The following is a 23,789-nucleotide window of genomic DNA, read 5'->3' as shown; positions in this document are numbered from 1 at the left end:
TTTTGATTTTTTTCTTCTATTATGAATTGCATTGAACTGTTGCTGCAGTTAACAAATTTCACATCACATCCTAGTGATAATAAACCCGATTCTGAAATAAGTAAGTAGGTGAGTAAATAACTAAATAAAGTAGGTGAATAAATAAATAAGGTGGTAAAATATGTTGTGAAAAACAAGAACTTGTCTCAGTAATGAAGAACTTCTTAGCTTCAAAAGCCTGCCTACTCCCTTTGGTTTTCAGTACTATAGTCACATTGCCAGAAGTGTAACTGTGAACAGAATGGAATTAAAGAATTGCTAAAGTTTAATCATTCAGTTGGGGAAGTCAATGTATATAGCAGTCTTAAAATGTTTAATAATTTTAAAGGGGCATTGACATATTTTTCTATCATTTTGCTTTCCTGTGTTTAAGTCACATGCAATACATTTTTGGCTTTATGTAGTCTGATAACTGTGATCAGAAATATTAATGATTGTAATTCAAAGTTTGTTTTCAATCCCACAGACCTTGAATTAAGTAACAGTAAAGTTGTTTAATTTTTAATTTATGTTTGTATGCAATAATCCATCTTCACTTCTCTTATTTAATTAATGAACAGGCAGATATGTGGGAAGGAGAGCAGAGTATTCAATCTACAGTATGTTTACTTTAGAAATAAATTCACATTCAGTTAATCACACACAAAACCCCCACAAAGTTCATTGTAGTGTCTGGAAATTATTTCCTTGAACTTAACATAAATTTTATCTAAATTTGGGATCACAATAATTGGTCTTTCAGAAATCTAATTTTTGATAAAGTATTGGTTAACTCTGTCCTTCAATCGGAGACAGAGATGGTGACATTAATCACAAGAGATTCTGCAGATGCTGGAAGTCCACACAGAAAATGCTGGAGGAACTCAGCAGGTCAGGCAGCGGCTATGGAAATGAATAAACAGTCGATGTTTCAGGCCAAATCCCTTCTTCAGGACTGAAATGGAAGGGGGAAGATGCCAGAATGAAAAGGTGGGGCAAGGGGAAGGAGGATAGGTAGAAGGGGATAGGTGAAGGCAGGAGGGTGGGAAAGGTAAGGGGCTGGGGAAGAAGGAGTCTGATAGGAGAATAGAGTGGATCAGAGGAGAAAGCAAAGGAGAAAATGACTCAGGGGGGTGATAAGCAGGTGAGAATAGGTGGGGAATAGAAGAAGAGAGAAGGGGATAAAGGAAGAAGAGATGGCCAGAGTGGGGAATAGAAAAAGAGGGAAGGGGATAAAGGATCTCGGCCCAGAACGTTGACTCTTTATTTCTCTCCACAGATGCTGCCTGACTTGCTGAGTTCCTCCAGCATTTTCCGTGTGTTGCTCAATGTTTAAAATTATTTGGAAGTTTATGTAATATAGAAACATAGAAACCCAGAAAATCTATAGCACAATACAGGCCCTTCGGCCCATAAAGCTGTGCTGAACATATCCTTACCTTAGAACCACCTAGTCTTACCCACAGCCCTCTATTGTTCTGAGCTCCATGTACCTATCCAGGAGTCTCTTAAAAGACCCTATCGTTTCCACCTCCACTACCGTCGCCGGCAGCCCATTCCACGCACTCACCACTCTCTGCGTAAAAAACTTACCCCTGACATCTCCTCTGTACCTACTTCCAAGCACCTTAAAACTATGCCCTCTCATGGTAGCCAGTTCAGCCCTGGGAAAAAGCCTCTGACTGTCTGCACGATCAATGCCTCTCATTATCTTGTACACACCCCAACATATCACAATACTACGCAATACTAGAATATAGCGGGTAATACGTTAAGCTTACGGCTTTGGTTCTTTCTGCGTTGACTTCCCCCAGCATCTCACTCTGCTGCTACAACCCAAAGATTTGTGTTTTTGATTGGCCACAGTAACTTTCTCCCACCACTTTAGGAGAGGATTATTGGGAAATAACAAGATAGAAAGGAACTCTCATACTTGAAGGGCTGATTGGTCACCTCCGAAGAAGTGTTTGCTACTCTGAACTTCCAGCATCAGCAGAATTGCTTGGGTTTATATAGTACAGTCCTCTTTTGCTTTCCCTTCGAGAACAGGGTTCCTCACTGGAAGAGCTGAGTATTGGGGAACTGTTTGTTCCATATCCAGGATGCCCTGCCAGTTGCTAGGGTGTAGTCCCACAGAAACTGGTCACCCACCTGTACCTGTGGAGAAGCTTTGCTGCAAATAGTGCTTAGTCTCAAGGTGAGGGATAGGTATGAGAGACATTCGCTCCATCCGCAACGGTGGCCAATCATTTAAATTCCACTGCCCATTGCTACTCGGATATGTCAGTCCATGGCCTCCTCTACTGCCACAATGAGGCCATGCTCAGACTGGAGAAGCAAAACCTCTTATTCCGTTGGGTAGCTTCAACCTGAGAGCATTGACATCGATCTCTATAACTTCCAGTCATTTCTCCCCCTGCTCTTTTCTTCCATTCCCCATTCTGACTTTCCTCTTACCTCTTCTCTTCTCCTCACCTACCTATCACCTCCCTCTGGTGCCCACCCCTTGACTTTCTCGCATGGTCCGCTCTCTCCTCCTATCAGATTCCTTCTTCTTCAACCTTTTATCATTTCCCCCTATCATCTTCTATCTTCTCATTTCATTCCTCCTACCCACCCACACACCTTCCCCCTCACCTGGTCTCATTTATCACCTACCAGCTTGTACTCCTCCTCCTCCCCGCCTTCTTATTCTGTCTTCTTCCTCCTTTCTTTCCAGTCCTAATGAAGACTCTCGGCTGAATTGTTGACTTTTTATTCCTCTTCATAGATGCTACCTGATCTGCTGTGTGTTACTCTGGATTTCCAGCATCTGGAGAATCTCTTGTGGCTACAGGAAATCTGTTGGACTCCACCCATATTGCAGAATTTACAGGTATACATGTTCTACCACAAGTTCTTCGATATAATGAATAAGAAATGACCAGATTGATGGTGCTTACCTCTACCCGAACATCAGAAAGACTACCGCTGGATGGGATAACTCAGAACAAAGGGCTAGCTTTAGAACTGAGATGACAAAAAATGGTGAATCATTGCACAAGGTGCTGTGGAGGCCAAGTCATTGGGTATATTTTAGTCAGGGATAGGTTCTTGTCTGTTACGAGGGTTAAGAAGGTGGGAGAATGGGGTTGAAAAAAATCAGCCGAGGTCAAATGGTGGAACAGACTCAAAGGGCTGAATGGCCAAATTCTGCTCCTCCTTATGGTGTAAAGATAAAAGATTAGCTTTATAAATTGAATCATCAAAGCGTACAGTCAAATGTCTTGTTTGTGTCAAATCAAATCAGTGAGGATTGTGCTGGGCAGCCTGCAAGTGTTGCCATGCTTCTAGCACCAACAGAGCGTGCCCAGACCTAACAATGACCAGTACAGTTCTTTGGACTGTGGGAGGAAATCGGAGCACCTGGAGGATACCCACGTGGTCACAGTGTAAATATGCAAACTCCTTACCGACTGCAGCAGATCTGAAACCAGATCTGCGATGACACAGTAGTCCTTGTTCCAAAGAGAAAAGTTCTAGCTTTCAGCTCAGAATTTGGCCAACAGTAGTGCGGTCACTCGAGTTGAGTATGATGTTCTCCTAAAGGGTTGTGTATTGATCGGACTTCATGTGGCTGTAGAGACTGAAGTAGGTTCCATATAACGATATGAGGGTGGATTTCCTTAATGGAGAATGGCTTTGTTTAACGTGGGGAGACTGATGTACGGACAGTCACCACACGGTCAGGGTCAGGCTGCAGTGCAAGATGACTGGGAACCCTTCCTCCACCTTCACTGCCCTTGTGATGTGTCGTCATCTTCACCCAGCTCCAATGTTGAGACCTTGGAGTGGATCACTCTTTGTCTGGAACCTCCTGCTTCAAGTTACCACCGCAGGTGCCCCTACCAGGAGCTAAGCACCAGATGGCTAAACTACAGGCACATCACCTTCGGGATCTTAACAACCCACAAGCCTCTCCAACATGACAAGGTGACGACCCTGAGAAAATATCCCTGAATGCCCAGGCCAATTGTACCATCCCTAAGCATGTCACTATCTAACCACCCACTTTGGATTGAGCCTGGGATCAGTTCAGTGTTGTGCTCAATGCCAGGCTGGGAAAGCTGTTTACTTATCAGCCAAGTTTTTTTTCAATATTAAATAAGTATCAGCAACATGATAATAAGAGAGATTACATATTCATCCTTTTGAATTCTGGTTTCAAACCCAGCTCAGACTAACAGGATGTGAGAACCTTGCTTTGTCTAGAATGGTTTAGGATGGACTCAGTCCAGTCCAAAAGGCTCACTACATAAAACTCAGCCTAGGTCAGCAGTAACTCACAAGCATAGCACTGAAAAGAGGAAAGTGGCATTTGTTGTAATTATTTTATTTTAGTTTTTATTTAGATGGTATATCATCTTAACCAGCCCTTCTAGCCTAGCAGACCTGCACCACCCAAAGACACTCATGTGATGAATTAACCTACTAACTGGCATGTCTTTGGAATGTGGGAGGAAACTGGAGCACCCAGATAAAACCCACATGGTCATGAGGAGAACGTGCGAATTCCTTACAGGCAGTGGTGGAATTGGGCCTGGGTCTCCGGTTCTCCAGTAGGATTATGCTAATCGCTACGTTACTTAGAGAAGGGATATGCTGCTAGGTAGAATAAGATGAGCTTTGCAAACACCAAGACTGGTGGACAGCAGGTATTGAAAAGGAAACCATCACATTCTGTTGCACCAACTGCTCATGTTGTGCATAATCCCAACAGGTCAGATCCAGTCAAACATGGGACTAATTTACCTTTTTATTTATTTTCGACGCAGCACAGAACAGGCCCTTCTGGCCCAGTGAGTCACACTGCCAGCAACCCGCCTATTTAACCCCAGCCTAATCACAGGACAATTTACAATGACCAATTAACCCACCTATTTAACCCCAGCCTAATCACAGGACAATTTACAATGGCCAATTAACCCACCGATTTAACCCCAGCCTAACCACAGGACAATTTACAACGACCAATTAACCTACAAACCATTACACCTTTGGACTGTGGGAGGGAAGCGGAGTACCGGGGGGGAAACCTACGCGTACACAGGGAGGACGTTACAAACTCCTTACAGATGGTGTTGGATTGAACTCTGAACTCTGACGCCCTGCGCTGTAATAACGCCACGCTAACTGTTACATTATCATGATATCCCCGGTGTAATGAGTTACAGAATCTCTGTAATTCCAATCTGAACTGTGACTGAATATATTTAAATTATTCATAAAAACACTATAAAGTTAATTAATGAACAAAATGCCTAATGGTGTTTATTATCAACAGTTAGGATAATGTAATCTTCAGGATGTATTAAGGGATTTTGCTTGTTGGATCTATTAGCCTACAGAGGCTTGCGGACTCTAGCAGCTCCATCACAGGCACAACACACCACCATCGAGGCACCTTCAAAACGTGGTGCCTCAAGAAGGTAACTAAAGACCCTCATCATCTGGGATATCCCTCTTCTCATCACCACCATCATGGAAGAGGTACTGGAGTTTGAAGACCCACAGTTGATGATTCAAGAACAGCTCTTTCCCCCCTGTCATCAGATTTCTGAATGAATGCATGAACACTACACAAGAGATTCTGCAGGTGCTGGAAATCCAGAGCAACGCACTCAAAACGCTGGAGGTTTCCTCCCGCAGTCTGGTTAGTAGGCTAATTGGTCATTGTAAATTGTCCCGTGATTAGGCTAGGGTTAAATTGAAGGCTTGAAAGGCCGGAAGGGTCTATTCTGTGCTGTAATTATCTATTTATGTAAATAAATACATAACTAGATGAATAAGTGAATCAATAAATAAACGGATTTACACAATATCATTAGCCATTTTGTCCAGTCCTGATGAAAGGTCTCTGCCCAAAATGTGGACTGTTTATTCATTTCCATCGACGCTGTTTGACCAGCTGAGTTTCTCCAGCATTCTGTGTTTGAACTGTAAATGTAGAACTCATTATTCTACATTTCTGATTTATTTATTTATTCAGATGGTGAGGGACTGAACCTCTATTTGTAATTAGTTGTATTTATGTTTCTGCAGATGCTGGAAATCCAAAACAACACACACAAAATGCTGGAAGAACTCAGCAGGCCAGGCAGCATCTATGGAAAAGAGTAAACAGTCGACGTTTCAGTCCGAGACCCTTCATCAGGACTGGGAAAAAAGGTGAGAAGTCAGAGCAAGAAGGTGGGGGGACAGGAGAAAGGAGTACAAAGTGACAGGTGAAACTGGGAGAGGGGGAGGGGGGTGAAGTAAAGAGCTGGAAAGCTGATAGGTGAAAGAGGTAAAGGGCCAGCGAAGAAGTAATCTGATAGGCGAGGGTATAAGACTATGGTGAAGGTGGGGAGGCAATTACTGGAAGTTGCCATTCCCATTCCCATTTCCCTCTCTTACCTTATCTCCTTACCAGCTCATCGCCTCCCTCTGGTGCTCCCCACCCTTCCCTTTCTTCTCTGTATTTCTTTCTCCCCCACCCCACCTTATTGCTCTAACTTCTCTTTTTTTTAACCAGTCCTGATGAAGAATCTTGGCCTGAAACGTGGACTGTTTACTCTTTTCCATAGACGCTGCCTGAGTTCCTCCAGCATTTTGTGTGCGATATTTATATATGAATTGTATTTATTGTCAAGGACCAAGCTTCAGCTTTATTCACCATATACTTTTACATATGTTGGGGATTTGCCGCGGTGTGTTGGCCGACATGCAACAAAAAGCAACATTCAACAATTATAATGAATAAAGAATAACTGAAAAAATAAAGTTGGCGATTAAAAAGTGCGGATATGAAATAAATTGTGCATAAAAATACACCAATACCAGTATGAATTTACAATGTATACAGCATTTAAAAAAGGGGTTTAAACTTATTATATTTAATTTACAATACCCCCTTGCATTCTGAAATAGACTTAACTGCAATATTTCTAAACATTACAAATCCCTAGGATTTTATTTGGTCAAGTTGTTTTTGAAATAAAGGGGGGATGAATGAGTTGAAGATTTGACTTTGAAAGTCTTTGTCTGCTGACAAGTGTCCCGCCAGCAGAAGGCAGACTACTCCATGAAGTGGAGGATCCTCACATCGATTGCTACCTAGTGAAGTACTGAGGCACTAGGCCAGCTGAAAGAGTTTTCAGAGCATGGTAATGACTGAAATTCAATCTCACTCCTAGCCAGTAACGGTGATACATTACACATAATCAGCGCAGTCCGTAACAGGTGGTTCAGTCTCTCCGTGCCTTCATACTTGGCTGTGGCCACCAGGATCATCCCCAGATAGGTCATTGACTGCTCTTCCTTAACCAACACAAAATGCTCGAGGAACTCAACAGGTCAGGCAGTATCTATTGAGAGGAATAAACAGTTGATGTTCATCAGGCGAGGAAGGGGGAAGAAGCCAGAATAAAATGGTGGGGGAGGGGAAGGAGTACAAGCTGGCAGGTGATGGGGAAACAGGAAAGGTGGGTGAGTAAGGGAGGGGAGGGGGGATGAAGAAAGAAGCTGGGAAGTGATAGGTAAAGGGCTGAAAAAGAAGACACTGTAGGGGAGGGCATGGTTGAAAGAGAAGGCGAAGGGGTACCAGGTGGGTTGGGGAGAAGGGAAGGGTTGAGAGGTAACCAGAATTTCTGTTTCTCGTTGTCTTGTAGATGGCCCTCAAAACCCAGTGGGCTAATGAGAACTAGAGACCTTCCCTCAGAGATTCCAGACCTGCTTCATGTTATCAACAGTTCAGGTAATGGATTATTATGGCTTTGTAACTTACATACAACTTGGCAGAACTGTCACCATGACTTGATTTGTTTATTTGGCATCACAAAGGTTCAGCTGGAGTCACTGCATTAAGAAACACATGGATAGTGTTTTCCAACATGCCAATAAGAGATCTGACACCACAGAAAATTTACGTCATGGAAGGAGGATATTTGGCCCTTCATGCCTGTGTTCAAAGTTCAAAGTTCAAAGTAAATTTATGATCAAAGTGCATATACTACATTGAGATTCATTTCTTTGCAGGCACTTACAGGAAAAAAGAAGTAGAACAGAATTTATGAAAAACAATACACAAGCAAACAAAGGCTGATAAACAAGCAATATGTAAAAGAAGACAAACTAGCGAATAAAAATAATACCAGGAAGAAGAGTTGTAATATGTCGTTGAAAGAGAGTCTGTAGGTCGTAGAAACAGTTCAGTGTAGTGGTGATTGAAGTTATCCCCTCTGGTTCAAGAACCTGATGGTTGAAGGGTAATAACTGTTCCTGAACCTGGTGGTGTGGGACCCAAGGCTCCTGTGCCTCCTGCCCGACGGTAGTAGTGAGAAGAGAGCTTGGCCTGCATGGTGAAGGGTGCTGCTTTCTTACTGCAGTGCTACTCATAATGGTGGGGAGGAGGGCTTTGCCTGTGATGGATTGGACTGGATTCATCATTTTCTGCATCCTTCTCCATTCCTGGGTATAGCTGTTTCCCTAGTCGGCCATGATGCAGCCAGTCAGGATACTATCCACTGGGCATCCATAGAGATTTGTCAAGGGTTTTGATAATGTGACTCATCTTCACAGACTTCTGGTTGAAAACCATTCAGATCTTCTCTAATTGGTCCCTCACCTTGCAGGTCACAGCTCTCCAAGTATCTTTGCCCTTATTTTATTTGTATATGCTCATCATTGAGAAAAATAAAATAAAAACCATAGGTTCAAAATCTCTTTCCCAGAGATGGGAAATCAAGAACTAGAGGGTGTAATTTTAAAGTGACAGGGGAAAAATTTAATGGGAACCTGAGAGCAACTTCTTCATCAGTATATGGTCAGTATATGATCAGTACATGGTCAGTATATGATCAGTATGTGGTCAGTATATGATCAGTGCATCAAATTTGCTGGTGAACGCAGCAGGCCAGGCAGCATCTGTAGGAAGAGGTGCAGTCGACGTTTCAGGCCGAGACCCTTCATCAGGACTAACTGAAGGAGCAGCATCTGTAGGAAGAGGTGCAGTCGACGTTTCAGGCCGAGACCCTTCGTCAGGACTAACTGAAGGAAGAGTGACTCTTCCTTCAGTTAGTCCTGATGAAGGGTCTCGGCCTGAAATGTCGACTGCACCTCTTCCTACAGATGCTGCCTGGCCTGCTGCGTTCACCAGCAAATTTGATGTGTGTTGCTTGAATTTCCAGCATCTGCAGAATTCCTGTTGTTTATGATCAGTGTATGATGTATATGGTCAGTATATGGTTAGTATATGGTCAGTATATGGTTAGTAGATGGTTAGTAGCTGATCAGTATATGGTCAGCATATGGTTAGTAGATGATCAGTATATGATCAGTATATGGTCAGTATATGATCAGTATATGGTCAGTATATGATCAGTATATGGTCAGTATATGAACTCAGCTGCCAGAGGAGGTGTTTGAAGGAAAGGAAGCAAGATTAGCTTTATTTGTTACATATACATTGAAATGTACAGTGAAGTGTGTTATTTACATCAAATCAAATCAATGAGGATTGTGCTGGGCAGCCACAAGTGTTGCCACAGTTCTGGCTCCAACATGGCCCCTGTGCAGGTTGATGGGAGTAGGCAGTTTAAATGGTTTTGGCATGGACTAGATGAGCTGAAGGGCCTGTTTCTGTGCAGTACTTTTTTTATGATCCTATGACTCAATTGCATGACCACAACCTGTACGTCTTTGGAATGTGGGAGGAAACTGGATGCAGGTACATTGGAGTCATAGAGCACTAACGCTCAGAAACAGGCTCTTTGGCCCATTAGTCCATTCTGAACTATTATTCTGCCTAGCCCCATCCACCTGCACCAGGAACATAGCCATCCATACCCATCCCAACTATGTACTTGGGCAAACTCCTCTCAAGTGTTGAATTTGAACCCGCATCCACCACTTCAGGGGACAGATCGCTCCACACTCTCACCACCCTCTGAGTGAATAAGATCCCCCTCGTGTCCCCCTTAGACATTTCATCTTTCACCTTTAACCCTTAATCTTATGCAGCCTCAGTGGAAAAAGCCTGCTTGTGTTTACCCTATCTATACCCCTTAGATCAGGGGTGGCCAACCTTTTACATTTCATGCGTCAATTTTTTCACTCACCAGTTCAGATGCACCATATAATTCTTGTGCCCCCATTCAATTCTTGTAAAAATATGTTAATGTAGAACTTGTGCGTGAAAAAAATTGCAGCTGAACTCATGCGCGAAAAAATTGATGCATGGAATGTAAAAGGTTGGCCACCCCTGCCTTAGATAGTTTGCTTGCTTGTTATGTGCCTTGTCGTATGATGTGGGCATTCATGGTTTTTTGCATGACCATTATTGTTCTTGGCAAAATGTTCTACAGAAGTGGTTTGCAATTCCCTTCTTCTTTACGAGGTGGGTGACCCCAGCAATTGTCAATACTCTTCAAAGACTGTCTGCCTGGTGTCAGTGGTTGCATAACCAGGACATGTAATCTGCACCAGCTGCTTAAACAACCATCCACCACCTGTTCCCATGGCTTCACGTGACTCTGAACGGGGGCTAAGCCGGTGCTACACCTTGCCCAAGGGGGACCTGCAGGCTAGCGGAAAGGAGGAGCGCCGAATACATCCTTTAATAGAGACGTATCTCCACCCTGCCATGCTAATTTTGTATACTTCTATCAAATCTCCTCTCACTCTGCGGAATAAAGTCCGAACCTGTTCATCCTTTCACTACAACTCAAATCCTAAAGTCACAGCAAATTTTCTCTGATATACATATCCTCCAAGACAGCCACAGCCAAGTCGTGGGATTTAGAGGCTAACATACCTCAATGGCCTGAAGAACTATGCTGGCCGGAGTCAGGGCTTTATGCTTTGGCTCTTGGTAGGGTCACCCATGCCAACAGGTCAAAGTGTAGAGGCTAAACTAAGAGTGGTCCACCGGTCCTCCAGGTTCAGGGGTTCAGCTCAGGGTTAACAACCCTGACTGGTCAAACAAAATCAATGGAAACAGCAATGAAGAATCCTTCTGCTCTGAGTGTGATGGTATTCCTGAGTCTCCACCCGGGACTTGCATGACAGACAGTAGTGAAAACCGAGGAAGCTACTGACACGATGAAAGAAGCCCCGAACAGCGCCCGAGATGGAAGAGCTTCGTGGCTGCCCCGAGGAATGTGAACTAAATACAAGCAGATGGGAGTGGATTTGATGGGCTTCTTACTCAGAACGGGTGAGCTGGGCTGAAGTTGCTGTTTCCATATTGTGTGTGCTCTCCATATCCTTCTGGGCTGAGAATGCCAAGCTCACACTACTCCCTGGGAAAATTTCATTTCCCATCATCTCTCAACCATCTTTCAAGTGCTTGATTTTCATCCCCACCCAGATTTTTGGCCCCTCTGCTGAAGGAAACAGGCCAATCCTATTAGTCTATCCAAATGCCTCATCATTTTATGCACTCATAAACCTCTGATTGTTCAGTCCACACTCCATTTCTGGGGTACCCAGTGTTGCATTGTTTCTCGTGCCAGGGAAGCCTGGTTGGTCATTGATATTCCATGGACAACTGGAGGGTAGGCTCATAACTTAGGGTATGCCACTGAGATTGCAAACGAGTACACAAGACATACTTACTTACTTACTGTCCATTTCACCACTGGTGTCTAGGGCAACAATGAAGGTCCTCCAGCTCTGTCTGACCATACAATCACATACAGGTGTATAATGATTCTTCATTGCTTTCCGTAACAATTTTTGTTTGACCAGTCAGGGTTGTTAGCCCTGAGCTGAACCTGAACCTGGAGGACTGGTGGACCACTCTTAGTCTGGTCTCTTCCCTTTGACCTGTTCGGTATGAGTGACCCCATCAAGAGCCAAAGCACAAGGCCCTGACTCCGGCCAACATAGCTCTCAGGGTCAATGAGGCACACAAGCCTCCAAACCCTATTACAAGGTTGTGGTTCCTTTGGAGGATAAGTGTACAAGATAATGAGAGGCATTGATCGTGTGGATAGTCAGAGGCTTTTCCCCAGGGCTGAAATGGCTAGCATGAGAGGGCATAGTTTTAAGGGCTTGGAAGAAGGTACAGAGATGTCAGGGGTAAGTTTTTTAAGCAGAGAGTAGTGAGTGCGTGGAATGGGCTGCCGGTGACGGTGGTCAAGGTGGAAACGATAGGGTCTTTTAAGAGATTCCTGGATGGATACATGGGGCTCAGAAAAATAGAGGGCTATGGGTAAGCCTAGGTAGTTCTAAGGTAAGGACAGGTTTAGCACAGCTTTGTGGTCCAAAGGGCCTATATTGTGCTGTAGGTTTTCTATGTTTCTAAGACGTAGAATGGGGTGGAATTAGGCAGGAAAAACTATCATGTTTTAGTTAAAGATTTAACCACAACTTGCAAGTCCAAATGAAATTCCATATTTTACAAGAATCTTAAACTATGATGGACACTTTCAAGAAGATGAATAATCTTGCAAACAAGTGCACTTCAGTAGGACCAACCAGGGTAGGTCTTACACAGTTAATGGTGGGGCACTGAGAAGTGTGATAGAACAAAAGTATCTGGAAATACAGGTCCATCATTATTAAAAGTGGCGTCACAGGCAGATAGGGTCAAAAAGAAAGTTTGTGGCACATTGGCCTTCATAAATCAATGTATTGAGTATAGGAGATAGGATGTTATTTTGAAGTTAGGCCTTACTCTTAGCCTATGATCTCTGGTACACGAAATGAAGCAACTGGGTACTCACCATATTATCTGATGTTTGGGCACGAGGCGAAGTTGGCCATTGACCTTTGTTTTGGGAATGACGAGGGTGACTTACCACGGAAGACTTATCTGAAGTATGTGTCTGATATGAGGGGAGAGCTGAAAAGGGCTTATGAATTGGCTGGTGTCGTGGCCACCAAGCAGAATCGAGGAAATAAGAGGAGGTATGATCAAAAAGTGAGGTTCTCCCAACTCCTGCCAGGAGACCGAGTCCTCATAAGGAATTTGGGGCTACCTGGAAAGCACAAGTTGGCTGACCGCTGGGCGGCCACACCCTATGTGCAGGAGAGTCAGATTCCAAACCTACAAGTTTTCCGGATGAAACCAGAGGATGGGAATGGGCCTGTCAAGATTCTCTATCGGAACCACCTGTTGCCCCGGGTCAAGAGTGCAGGTAGACCCAGAGCCCGACTTGGAGTCTACACCTGGTAAGAGGACTCTGTGAAAATGCGGGCGACTGCAGGGCCCACAGCAGGAGAGGTAAGACCGGCCCCCACCACTGAGAGGGATACTGATTCGGAGGATGAGGACCTGGATGTGTGGTATATGCTGACTTTCGCTAACTCCCCAGTGATTGAGGAAGAGGCTCCTGACCCTTCGCCCATTGAGTCAGGTGAAGTGGGGGGGAACTATCGGTGGGCAGCCTGGGTTACAGCAGGACCCTGAAGGAGAGGAAGCGGGGCCTGGACACGGGACAGAGGGCTCCAAGTTGCGGGGGGGGGGGTGATGTGGGGGCACAAGTGACAGGTTGGAGGAGACTCGCCAAGTAGACCAGAAGTATCCCCAGTAGCCTCTGAGCCTGAAGAGTTAGGTGAAGACGTACGGAGGTCTCAGGGAATTAGGAGACCACTGGATAGGTTGGCCTATGTAGCGCCAGGGGAACAGGGCGTGATCTCTAACATTTTGGGGAGCTATGTCACTGCCTTTTGCACCTGGATTGGGCTTTGTGTTTTGCAGGAAGGGTTGGTGAATTATCTCAATGTCATGAGGACATGACTAAATTTGGTGGGGAGAAAGTGTAACATGCTGTAATGGCTTCTCTGTAATGTTTCACTGCTAAGGCTAATGAAATGGCTTCTATGTAATGTTCACTGCTGAGGTAACGGTTTCTCTGTAGCAGCAATGTTTGGGTTATGGCTGGAGATAACAGGACAATGGTTATGCATGTTAGCCAATCAGGATTTTGTTGCCCTGTCTTGTGAATCTGGAAGGAGTTGTTTTTGCGGGCTTTTGCCAGGGAGAGAGAGATGAGGAGAGAAGACATGAATGGAAAGATTTGGTAGACTGCTGGACGGAGGTCGATGGCGATTGATTGGCGTATCAGTGAGCTCCAACATTGCACACAGCATGTTTAATAAGATTCGGCCCTTTTTTTCTTTTATTTCGTTTCTCTACTAACCATATAGTCAAAGTAAGAGTTATAAAGCTCAATCGTTTAATCGCATATTTTGTACTGTTTGTTATTTCGGGGTACTGATTTGTAACAGGAGACACATCACGCAGCATCCACCCAAATGCGATTTCTTAAGTTTGGCCGGGCCAGGGTTTATCACCCCCTATATTGAGCCGCTAGGCGAAGCGAGAGTTACAGTGAAACGTTTAAGGGGAACATGAGGGGGAACGTCTTCACTCTGAGGGTTGTGAGAGTGTGGAATAAGCTGCCAGCACAAGTGGTGCATGCGAGCTTGATTTCAATGTTTAAGGGAAGTTTGGATAGGTATATGGATGGTAAGGGTATGGAGGGCTATGGTCCCAGTGCAGGTCAATGGGAGTACGCAGTTTAAATTATTTTGACATGAACTAGATGGGCCGAAGGGCCTGTTTCTGTGCTGTATTTCCTTAAGGCTCTATGAATCTATTTTCATTTCAAATACAGTTGAATATTCAATGGCATAATTTTAGATTCAAGGTTCAAGATTGTTTAATGTCATTTCCAGCACACAAGTGTAAAGGAGAATGAAATTATTGCTACTCTGGATCCGACACAGCACGAAAAAAAATACACTAAGACAAAGATCACAACAATAATAAAAAAACACAATAAATATAAATATATAAGATAGCTTATAGACATGGATTGATTATCTGTCCATAAAGTGACACTAGAGACAGGAGTGTCTATACATAAGGTGACTGACAGGAAATGATGAAGTAGTGGATGTTGGGGGTGTGGAGGGGTGGGTTAGTGGGTGGAGGTGTTGATCAGCCTCACTGCTTGGGGAAAGGAACTGGTTTTGAGGCTGGAGGTGATGGTGTGGATGCTACATAGCCTCCTCCCTGGTGGGAGTGGGACAGTCTATGAGCAGCGTGGGTGGGGTCCTTCATGATACTGGCCTTTTTCCAGCTCCTCTCTGTATATATGCCCTTGTTTGTGGGTAGATGAGAGAGACAAGGTGTTGGTGTTAAACATACCTGTGTTGTCAGTTGCAGCAGCGGGATCTGTGTGCATTCCGTCCTGGTTTCTGTACATTTAACGCCTCTCGTCACACCTTCATTTGGTCTCATTGCTGCCCATCTGGAGGGAGAAGTTAATTTTAATTCCATGCACAAGATCCTTTGCTTGTAAATCTTTAATGAAATGTAGCTGTGACCTTCAGTCGTTTTGGCAAGATTTGAACACCCTGAGTACATGGAGAACAGGTTCATCATTAACACAGAAATACTGACTGCAAACTCAGGCTAGTTAAAATAAGCATGCCTACTCTTAAACTGTCCATACTGACTACAGGATGGACAACATGAGGAAGAAGGGCAATGCCTCAAAAAGGAGGCATCCATCATTAAGGCCCAGTCACCCAGGACACGGCCCCCTCTCATTACTACCATCAAGGAGGTAGCTGAAGACGCATATTCAATGCTTTTAGAACAGCTTCTTTTCCTCTGCCATCAGGTTTCTGAATGGACAACGAATGAACCCACGTACACGATCTTTTTGCTCCCTTTTTACGCTTCTTATCTAATTTAATTTTTAGAAGTATATTTCTTATTGTAATTTATAGTCTTTTATTATTATGTATTGTGATGTACTACTGCCGCAAAACAACAAATTTCATGACATATGCCAGTGATATTAAACCTGATTCTGATTCTGAAACCAAAGGTCTATGAGCCAGTCTTCCTTAGGGAAAGGGATTTGGAGAGGATCAGCAACCTCAAATTTCTTGGCATTATCATATCAAAGGATCTGTCCTGGGATTATCACACAAGCACATCGCAAAGAAGGCATAGCAGTGCCTCAAATTTCTTAGAAGTTCCTGCAAATTCAGCATGTCATCAAAAAATTTGACAAAGTTCAAGTTCGCACATTAAATACAATGCTAACTGGTTGTTATGGAAACACCAATGCCTCAGAATGGAAAATTCTACAGAAAGTGGTAGATACAGCCCAGTGCAACACAGGCAAAGTCCTCCCTACCATTCAACACATTTTACATGCAGCACTGCCACAAGAAAGCAGTATCTATTGTCATAGACCCCTGCCATCCAGGCCATGCTCTTTTCTTACTACTAAGATCGGGTAAGAGTTACAGAAGCTTATGTCCCACACCACCAGATTCAGGAACAGTTATATCCCAACAACCAGCATGGATAACTTACATATATGACTATAAGACCATAAGACAAAGGAGCAGAAGTCAGCCATTCGGCCCATCGAGTCTGCTCTGCCATTTTATCATGAGCTGATCCATTCTCCCATTTAGTCCCACTCCCCCGCCTTCTCACCATAACCTTTGATGCCCTGGCTACTCAGATACCTATCAATCTCTGCCTTAAATACACCCAATGACTTGGCCTCCACTGCCACCCATGGCAACAAATTCCACAGATTCACCACCCTCTGGCTAAAAAAATTTCTTCACATCTCTGTTCCGAATGGGTGCCCTTCAATCCTTAAGTCATGCTCTCTCGTACTAGACTCCCCCCACCATGGGAAACAACTTTACCACATCCAATCTGTCCATGCCTTTCAACATTAACATTAACATATCAGCTCTCTCCTACTACCAACCAGCTCAAGTGGCTTTCTTTGCTTCTCTATTTTTGGAACTAATAAGTGAAAGTTCACAAAGAAAATAAAGAAAATGCACAGTGTATCAAACATCTTTATTTATGCCCCCATCTCTGCAAGGGGTGTGGCAGCCTAAATAGGAGAGGAATTTCTGTCCTTGCTTTTATTGGGAGAAGTCACTGTAGTTGGATCCTTTCCATTCTAATAACTGAGAAAATTGGCTTTGTGAAGGGTCAAGAATCAGAGATCAAGTTTATTCACTGTACACATTTACATTGGAAGGTGTTGAAACATTGTGGATAGAGCTAAGGAACTGCAAGGGTAAAAAGACCCTGATGGGAGTTGTACAAAGAACCCAAAACAGTAGTAAGGACATAACCTACAAATTACAACGGGAGATAGAAAATGCATGCCAAAAAGGCAATGTTACAATAGTCATTGGGGACTTCAACATACAGATTTTTTTTTTGTGTGCCATACTCTGCCAGAGCCTCGGCGACCACTTTTCAAGTGGTTGTCTTGGAGGAAGGATTCTGTGAGTGGTCCCCCACGTCCTTCTCACAGCGCAGTTTTTTTTACGAGGCCGAGTTGCGAGCTCGACACTCAACCCGGCACGGATGGAAAGCGTGCCCGGGAGCGGCCCGACTGGGTTCGAACTCTGAAATTTGAGAAGGAGGAGCTAAAGTCAGATGTATCAGTATTACAGTGGAGTAAAGGGAATTACAGAGGCATGAGAGAGGCATTGGCCAGAACTGATTGGAAAACAACACTGGCAGGGATGACCACAGAGCCACAATGGCTGAAATTTCTGGAAGCAATTCGGAAGGCACAGGATATATACATCTCAAAGAGGAACAAATATTCTAAAGGAAAGATGACACAACCATGACTAACAAGAGAAGTTAAAGCCAACAAGAGGGCATATCATAGAGCAAAAATTAGTGGGAAATTAGAGGATGGGAATAGTCGGCTGGTGGCATAGTGGCATCAGCGCCGGACTTCAGAGTGAGGGCTCCTGAGTTTGAATCCAGCCGGCTCCCTTGCACGCTTTCCATCCGTGCTGGGTTGAGCGTCAAGCTATCAACTCAGCCTCGTAAAAATAAGAAAGTCTGCTTAAAAAACGCCGTCATGACGGCGTCCCGATGACTCCACTCGGAGTTAAGGGCTTTCTTCTTCTTCTTCTAGAGGACGGGAAGCTTTTAAATACCAACAGAGGGCAACTAAAAAAAGTCTTCAAGAAGGTAAAAATAGAACATGAAAGTAAGCCAGCCAATGATATTAAAGAGGATACCAAAAGTTTCTTCAGATACATAGAGTATAAAAGAAAGGTGAGAGTGACTATCAGTCCGTTGGAAAACAATGCTGGAGAGGTAGTAACAACAAAATAGTGGATGAACTGAATAAATATTTTGCATCAGTCATGACTATAGAAGAGACTAGCAGTATGACGGAACTTCCAGGTGTCAGAGGGCATGAGGTGTGTGAACTTACCAGAACTAGAGAAAAGGATCTTGGGAAACTGAAAGGTCTGTAGGTAGATAAGTCACCTGGATCAGACGGTGTACACCCCAGAGTTCTGAAAGAGGTGGCTGAAGAAATCATGGAGGCATTAGTAATGATCGTTCACGAATTACTAGATTCTGGAATGGGTTCAGAAGACTGGAAAATTGCAAATGTCACTCCATTCTTCAAGAAGAGAGAGAGGCATAAAAAGGGATACTACTGACCAGTTAGTCTGACCTCAGAGGCTGAGAAGATGTTGGAATTGATTGTTAAGAATAAAGTCTTAGGGTACTTGGAGGCACATGATAAAGTATCCCGTAGTCAGCATGGTTTCTATAAGGGAAAATCTTGCCTGACAATCTATTGGAATTCTTTGAAGAAATAACAAGTCGGGTACACAAAGGAGAATAAATTGGTTTTGTACTTGGATTTTCAGAAGGCTTTTGACAAGGTGCGACACATGAGGCTGCTTAACAAGCTAAAGCCCATGGTATTGCAGGAAAGATTCTAGCATGGTTAAAGCAGTGGCTGATTGACAAGAGGCAAAGAGTGGGACTAAAGAGAGTCTTTTCTAACTGGTTGTCAGTGACTAGTGGTGTACCACAGGGGTCTGTGTTGGGAATGATTCTTTTTACACTATATGCCAATGATTTGGATGATAGAATTGATGACTTTGTTGAAATGTTTGCAGATGATATGAAGGTAGGTCGAGGGGCAGGTAGTTTTGAGGAAGTAGAGAGGCTACAGAAGGATTTAGATTACGAGAATGGGCAAAGAAATGGCAGATGGAATACAGGAAGTGTATGGTCATGCATTTTGGTAGAAGAAATGAAAGGGCTGACTATTTTCTAAATGGAGAAAAAATACAAAGAAAAACTGAGGTGCAAAGGGACTTGGGAGTCCTTGTGCAGGATTCCTTAAAGGTTAATTTGCAGGTTCAGTTTGTGATGAGCAAGGCAAATGTGATGTTAGCATTCATTTCAAGAGACCAGAATACAAAAGTAAGGTTATGTAATGTTGAGATTTTATAAAGTACAGGTGAGGCCTCACTTGGAGTATTGTGAACAGGATTGGGCCCCTTTCTCAGAAAGGATGTGCTGAAGAGGGTTCAAAGGAGATTCAGAAAACTGATTTCAGGATTGAATGGCTTGTTATATGAAGAGTGTTTGACGGCTCTGGGTCTGTATTCACTAGAATTCAGGTGACTCAAATTGAAACCCATCAAATGGTGAAAGGCCTTGATAGAGCTGATGTGGAGAGGATGTTTCTTATGGTGGGAGAGTCTAAGACCTGAGGACTCAGCCTCAGAATAGAGGGGTGCCCTTTTAGAACAGAGATAAGGATTAATTTCTTTAGTCAGAGAATGATGAATCTGTGGAATTCTCTGCCACAGGCAGCTCTGGAGGCCAAATCTCCATCTGTATTTAAGACAGAGGTTGGTAGATACTTGATTAGTCAGGTCATGAAGGGATACGGGGAGAAGTCAGGAGACTGGGGCTGAGAGGATAATTGGATCAACCATGATGAAATGGCAGAGATGACTCAATGGGCCAAATGGCCTAATTCTGCTCCTTTATCTTATGGTCTTACATGTTTTGGGAATTTGCAAGAAAAAAACAACAACATTCAAACATTTTACAGAATAAACAATTATATAAAAAGTAAGGTTGGATGTTAAAGTACAGATGTGGAATAAGATATGCATAAGTACATAGACACGGTAATGTACTTACAACGTAAACAACTTTATAAAAGGTGGTCTAAAGTGCAGTAATAGCTAGAGGGGGATGGGGGAGTTAACTAGAATGGTTAATCAGATTAGCTGCTTGGAGGAAGTAGTGTTTAAGATGGTGTGAAGGTTTTGTTTTAAAAGCCTTAAGGTGCTCTCCAGAAGGGGACTGTTTGCAGGGTGGGAGGTATGTACAAATATACTTATTTTTATTTTTATTTAGCGATACTGCACAAAATTGGCTCTTTCTGCTCTTCGAGCTGCAACACCCAGCAACCCCCGACAACTCTCATTTTACCTGAACCCAATTGTCATCATCATAAGACCATAAGATATAGGAGCAGAAGCAGGCCATTTGGCTCATCAAGTCTGCTCTGCTATTCAATCATGGGCTGATCCAATTCTTCCAGTCATCCCCACTCCCCTGCCTTCTCACCATACCCTTTGATGCCCTGGCTAATCAAGAACATATCTATCTCTGCCTTAAATACACCCAATGATTTGGCCTCCACAGCCACTTGTGGCAACAATTTCCACAGATTTACCACCCTCTGACTAAAGTAATTTCTCCGCATCTCAGTTCTAAATGGACGTCCTTCAATCCTGAAGTTGTGCCCTCTTGTCTTAGAATCCCCTACCATGGGAAATAACTTTGCCATATCTAATCTGTTCAGGCCTTTTAACATTCGGAATGTTTCTATGAGATCCCCCTCATTCTCCTGAACTCCAGGGAATACAGACCAAGAGCTCTCAGGCAATCCTCATACAGTAACCCTTTCATTCCTGGAGTCATTGTCATGAATCTTCTTTGAACTCTCTCCAATGTCAGCATATCCTTTCTAAAATAAGGAGGCCAAACCTGCACACAACACTCCAAATGTGGTCTCACGAGTGTCTTATAGAGCCCTCAACATCATATCCCTGCCCTTATATTCTATACCTCGAGAAATGAGTGTCAACATTGCATTCGCCTTCTTCACCACCGATTCAACCTGGAGGTTAACCTTTAGGGTATCCTGCACAAGGACTCCCAAGTCCCTTTGCACCTCTGCATCACTGAGTGCCGAGTCATATGATGTGGGCAATCATGATTATTCTTGGCACATTTTTTTGCAGAAGTGGTTTGCCATTATTTTCTTCTAGGCAGTGCCTTTGCAAGACAGGTGATCGCAGCCATTATCAATACTCTTCGGAGATTATCTGCCTGGTGTCAGTGGTCACATAACCAGGACTTGTGATCTGCACCAGCTGCTCATTCGACCATCCACCAGCTGCTCCCATGGCTTCATATGCCCCTGATCGGGGGGCTAAGCTGGTGCTACACCTTGCCCAAGGGTGGCCTGCAGTCTAGCGGAGGGAGGGAGCGCCTTACACATCGTTTGGTAGAGATGTATCTCCAGCCCCTACCGTGACAATTTAGAGTAACCAATTAACTTAATCAGTACATCTGTGGGTTGTGGGAGGAAACTGGAGATCCCAAGGAAAGCACACGCACAGGGATGTACAGGTATTTCTTACGCATGACACCAGGGCTGCACTCCAAGCTCAATGCATGGTGCAGTAATAGTGTCGCGCTAACCCCTACACTACTGTGTTTTCTAATATTAATAGTAATGTGTGAGTTCCTTTAAATTAATGTCCCCTTTAAGAAGATCATGTCACACTAGTGCTGTGCAGAGCCTAGATTTGTGTTGACGAGAGAAGTCAATTCAGGGCATTAACATGTTGATCCTCACACAAAACTATCACCACTGACCCTCTTTAAAGTGCCACGTTGACTCACGTCAGTGAAGTTGGTGACTAAAAGGCACATCGGGCAGAGAGAGCTAAGTTTGTACATTGCAAGTGCACACTGTTATCTCTATTGGATTTAGATCTTTCAGGCAGATAACCTGATATGCTTTCAACAGCAGACTTACTGACAGATAGTTTATTTCCCAGACATTGGTGTGTGGCTCTCAATAACAGATGGGAGGTGAATGCACCAGATAACTATAGCTTGGTTTGTAGTTAACAGAAACATAGAAACATAAAAAATCTACAGCACAATACAGGCCCTTCGGCCCACAAAGCTGTGCTGAACATGTCCATACCTTAGGCATTACCTAGGCTTACCCATAGCCTTCTATTTTTCTAAGATCCATGTACCTATCCAAGAGTTGCTTAAAAGCTCCTATTGTTTCCGCCTCCCCCAGCGTCGCTGGCAGCCCATTCCACGCACTCACCACTCTGTGTAAAAAAACTTACCCCTGACATCTCCTCTGTACCTACTTCCAAGCACCTTAAAATTGTGCCTTCTTGTGCTAGCCATCTCAGCCCTGGGAAAAGCCTCTGACATGATCAACATCTCTCATCATCTTACATACCTCTATCAGGTCACCTCTCATCCTCCGTCGCTCCAAGGAAAAAAGGCCAAGTTCACTCAACCTATTCTCATAAAGCATGCTCCCCAATCCTGGCAACATCCTTGTAAATATCCTCTGCACCCTTTCTATGGTTTCCACATCTTTTCTATAGTGAGGCGACCAGAACCGAGCACAGTACTCCAAGTGCAGTCTGATCAGGGTCCTATATAGCTGCAACATTACTTCTCGGCTCCTAAACTCAGTCCCACAATTGATGAAGGCAAATGCACCGTATGCTTTCTTAACCACAGAGTCAACCTGTGCAGCAGCTTTGAGTGCCCTGTGGACTTGAGTCCCAAGATCCCTCTGATCCTCCACACTGCCAAGAGTCTTACTATTAATACCATATTCTGTCATCATATTTGACCTACCAAAATGAACCACCTCACACTTACAGTGTCATGCAAAAGTTTGGGCACCCCTGGTTAAAATTTCTGTTACTGTCAATAGCTAAGCAAGTAAAAGATGAACTGATTTCCAAAAGGCATAAAGTTAAAGATGACACATTTCTTTAATATTTTAAGCAAGATTACTTTTTTATTTCCATCTTTTACAGTTTCAAAATAACAGAAAGGAAAAGAGCCCAAAGCAAAAGTTTGGGCACCTTGCATGGTTAGTATTTAGTAACACCCCCTTTGGCAAGTATCACAGCTTGTAAACGCTTTCTGTAGCCAGCTAAGAGTCTTTCAATTCTTGTTTGGGGGATTTCCACCCATTCTTCCTTGCAAAAGGCTTCTGTGAGATTCTTGGGCTGTCTTGCATGTACTGCTCTTTCGAGGTCTATCCACAGATTCTCGATGATGTTTAGGTCGGGGGACTGTGAGGGCCATGGCAAAACCTTCAGCTTGCGCCTCTTGAGGTAGTCCATTGTGGGTTTTGAGGTGTGTTTAGGATCATTATCCTGTTGTAGAAGCCATCCTCTTTTCATCTTCAGCTTTTTTACAGACAGTGTGATGTTTGCTTCCAGAATTTGCTGGTATTTAATTAAATTCATTTTTCCTTCTACCAGTGAAATGTTCCCCCGCCACTGGCTGCAACACAAGCCCAAAGCATGATCGATCCACCCCCGTGCTTAACAGTTGGAGAGGGGATCTTTTCATGAAATTCTGCACCCTTTTTTCTCCAAACACATCTTTGCTCATTGCGGCCAAAATGTTCTATTTTAACTTCATCAGTCCACAGGACTTGTTTCCAAAATGCATCAGGCTTGTTTAGATGTTCCTTTGCAAACTTCTGATGCTGAATTTTGTGGTGAGGACGCAGGAAAGGTTTTCTTCTGATGACTCTTCCATGAAGGTCATACAGTGATATGCAAAAGTTTAGGCACCCCTAGTCAAAATTTCTGTTACTGTGAATAGT

The 23,789-nt window shown here is 43.7% G+C and overlaps 1 protein-coding gene across 11 annotated transcripts in view; it reads right to left on the bottom strand.

The window, feature by feature from the left end:
• Positions 1-23,789, bottom strand: part of c18h10orf71 (chromosome 18 C10orf71 homolog) — a 94,753-nt gene that overhangs the window by 6,413 nt on the left and 64,551 nt on the right. For 5 of the 11 annotated variants that reach the window (XM_072282896.1, XM_072282897.1, XM_072282894.1 and 2 more), the window contains 3 exons: positions 15,197-15,299; positions 7,823-7,996; positions 7,254-7,403 (listed from right to left, as the gene is read on the bottom strand). The gene's annotated coding sequence lies outside the window, so the exon portion shown is untranslated. Of the gene's footprint in view, positions 1-7,253; positions 7,404-7,822; positions 7,997-15,196; positions 15,300-18,284; positions 18,306-23,789 lie in introns of those variants that run through there. The other 6 variants (XM_072282901.1, XM_072282898.1, XM_072282899.1 and 3 more) reach the window with 6 other exon arrangements.

This window comes from Mobula birostris, chromosome 18 (genome assembly GCF_030028105.1).
Source record: "Mobula birostris isolate sMobBir1 chromosome 18, sMobBir1.hap1, whole genome shotgun sequence".
NCBI lineage: Eukaryota > Metazoa > Chordata > Chondrichthyes > Myliobatiformes > Myliobatidae > Mobula > Mobula birostris.
The sequence above is the reverse complement of the archived record's forward strand: the minus strand, read 5'-3'. Positions and strand labels throughout refer to the sequence as shown.